Genomic DNA, 3,095 nt, shown 5'->3' on the forward strand with positions numbered 1-3,095 from the left:
AGCCCGTGGCCCGGGCAGGGCGTCCCCGCCCGCTGCGGCCTGAGTCACGCCGGGCGGGGGGCGGAAGTAACGGACGGGGGGCGCCCGGCCCGGCGCTCCTCGCCTTATTTAGTCAAGGAGGCCTGCGATTGGCCCCGGGGACGGAGGGGCGGCGCCCGGGTGCCGCGGGCCCGAGCGCGGAGGCGGATGCCGGGGAGGCGGGGGGCGTCGCTGTGACTTTTCTGTTTGCAGCCGGGCGGTGCGAGACCTCGCCCAAGGTCACGTCGGGGCCGTGCCAGGCTGTGCTCTGGGAAGCGGGGCTTGCGGGGCTGCGCCCAGCCCTCTGGGAGCGGGAGCGGGCCCGGCCGGGCGTCCTGCGGGGGGCCCTCGGGAGGCGGCAGCCTCTGGCTCGGGGTGAGCCGGGAGGCCCCAGGAGCAGCTGCACTTCTGCCAGAAGCGGGTGGGTCCTTCCCTCTTAAGGATGGAGGTTCGGAGCTCGGAGAAATGACGTGGTTTTTTGTTTCTAGTTCACTGCTGGCTTTGGTGGATTTTGATGATGACCTTGTTGTGTCTCCTCATTTCATATTCCACCCATTTAAGGGATGAGAAAACAGCGGCCCAGAGAGGTGGTGTCACCTTGCTGGGCAGTGTGGCAGAGGTGAGACTTAACCCAGGGCCTGTCCCCCAGGTCCTGGGCACTGTGTTCCTCCACGGCACCCGTGTCAGCCCGTCATCTCCCTGTCTCAGTCTCCGTGGATGCTTCCTGGACTCCAGGTCCTCACTGCACCTGCTGACATGGTCCCCCAGACCACTACCCACCCGCCCCCACCGCGACACCACCTCCCCACTGTTAGGTTACATGTCAGACACACGGCGCAGGGAACCGGGTCATGTGTCCGCACTCTTAGCCTGGGCCTCTGCCGTTCCACCTGCCAGGAATTGCTTTCCTTCCTCTCCCGCCAGATGCAGGATCCTGGGTTGGATCCTGGAACATTAAAAGGACGGTAGTGGAAGAGCTGGTGAAACCCAGATCACGTGCAGATAATAATACCAAGGTCAACCTCTCAGTGTGACGATTGTGCCACGATTCTGTAAGATGCTAGCATCAGGGGACCCTGGGCAAAGAGGAGATGGGAACTCTCACAGTCTTTGCAACTTTTCTGTAAATCTAAAATTATCCCGTAATAAAAGGTTAATTTTTATTTTCGGCAGCTGGCCAGTAAGGGGATCTGAACTCTTGACCTAGGCATTATCAACACTGTACTCTAACCAACTGAGCTAACCAACCAGCCCTAAAAGGTTAATTTTTTAAAAACCAAGGAAAACCAAAGTTCACCTCCTGTCTGCTCACTTTCCTATTCTCCCAGCCCTTTGCAGACAGATGGAATGCAAGCTGATTGTCCTGTTTCCTAAAGCCCTTTCCAGGGCCCAAGGACAGCCCCTGGAGTGGGCTCTGTTTGGAACAGTGGTCCCAAGGGCTGCCCTGGAGGACAAAGCCAGTTTCCTGTGGCTTGGCCTGTCTGCCTCTGAGCTGTGGCTCAAAGGACAAGGTTGGGATTGCACTTCTGTCTCCTGTCTGGTGATCAGCCTGGGGCTTGGTTCTCCTCCTGCCAGTACTGCACAGACTGAAGCCCAGAAAGTCCAGCTGGCCAGAGGTCTCCTGGGACTCTAGTTCCCCCCGTACCCCTGCACCAGCCTCCCACTGCTGTGGAACCCCTCAGGCAGCTGTGAGTGAGTTGGGTGCTGCCTGTTTGTCCAGTTCTCAGCATCGGACAAGGCTCCAAGACTGTGCTGTTTTACAGGCAAGGACACTGAGGCAGTCTCCTGGTTCAGGGTAGTAAGCCAGAACTCGGGGCATGTTGCATTATTGAAGGTCAGAGTGTTCTGGAGGGGCAGTGTGGGCACCCCGCATGATGTTTGGGGGGTTGGGTGACAAAGACACCTAGACCAGGAGTTCCTCTGGCCACTCCACCCCCACTGCTCTACACCTTTTAAGGACAGAAGTCCTGCTGGCTCCCTATCCAGGGTTCCGCATCTCCCCACTGAGGTGTCGCAGGAACCAAGGACCCCCCCTGGAAAGACCTTGAGTTGAGAGCCAGGACACCTAAGTTCTGGGCTGGGCCCTGTGCCTACTGTGTGGCCTCACTGTACTCTACTTTCTGTAAAAATGAGATGGGCCAGATATATGAGGGTGTGTGGCCCACCAGGGGTCTGAGGCTCGTGGTCCTTTTGCATGGGCAAGAGATCTAGGGATAGGAGGCCCAGCAAACCCTCCCCCCAGGCCTCCCCGCTGAGGCTCGCCAGGCCTCTGGCCTTGATGTCCCCAGGCATTCCGTTTTTGGTGCTCAGTAAGAAGCACTCAGTGTCTCCGTGTGTCAGACCTGAGACTGGGACGTGAAGGCTGCTCCCTACTTCAAGGGCACAGCCCCAGACCCAGCTGTGACCCTTGTCTGGACTCAAAGAGGGTGGCCTGGAATTGCTCTTCACCTTTCTGCTGTGAAGTGTGATCAGTAAGCACTACCAGGAATAACTGTCATGAGGGGCCGGCCTGTGGCTCACTTGGGAGAGCGTGGTGCTGACAACACCAAGTCAAAGGTTAAGATCCCCTTACCAGTCATCTTTAAAAAATAATAATAATAATAATAATTATGTCATGGATGCTGGTGTGGGTCCCACCCAGGGCAAGAAATTGCCCCACCTCACAAGCACCTGACCCCCTTCCCAGCCCCCAACCTCCCCCCCAGAGATAGCCACTGTGGGGAAGTTTGTTTCCACCTCTGCCCTTGCTTATTTTCAGTGGAGCTGTGTTCGCAGATTGCAACATGAGTGAAACCCAGATGTTCCAGCCCCCCTCTGCTTCCCCGCACAGTGCCCTCTCGGCACACAGCTAAAGTCAGAAACCAGGGTCCCCTCAGACCACTGCACTCCTGGCACATCTCTGACCCACCATGCATGTCCTTGCCTGTGCCCTGGTGGCCCTGTCCTCTCTCACTTGTCCTCCCCCAGCAGCCTGGGCCCTGCCACCGGCCTCTTGCTTCCCATAATTGCTTCCCATGTTGCAGATCACATCCCGGCTACTCCCCATGGCTACGCACCGCCTCATGAAAGAATCTTAG

The 3,095-nt window shown here is 57.8% G+C and overlaps 1 long non-coding RNA gene across 1 annotated transcript; it reads left to right on the forward strand.

Annotated features, from left to right (window-relative positions):
* Positions 1–311: 311 nt before the first annotated feature.
* On the forward strand, positions 312–1,129 carry LOC134365166 (uncharacterized). The gene is made up of 3 exons (XR_010021944.1): positions 312–393; positions 507–637; positions 943–1,129. It is a non-coding gene; the product is annotated as an uncharacterized LOC134365166 (long non-coding RNA).
* The last annotated feature ends 1,966 nt before the right edge of the window (positions 1,130–3,095 follow it).

The sequence above is a fragment of the Cynocephalus volans genome, chromosome 16, assembly GCF_027409185.1.
Source record: "Cynocephalus volans isolate mCynVol1 chromosome 16, mCynVol1.pri, whole genome shotgun sequence".
NCBI classification, from domain to species: Eukaryota; Metazoa; Chordata; class Mammalia; order Dermoptera; family Cynocephalidae; genus Cynocephalus; species Cynocephalus volans.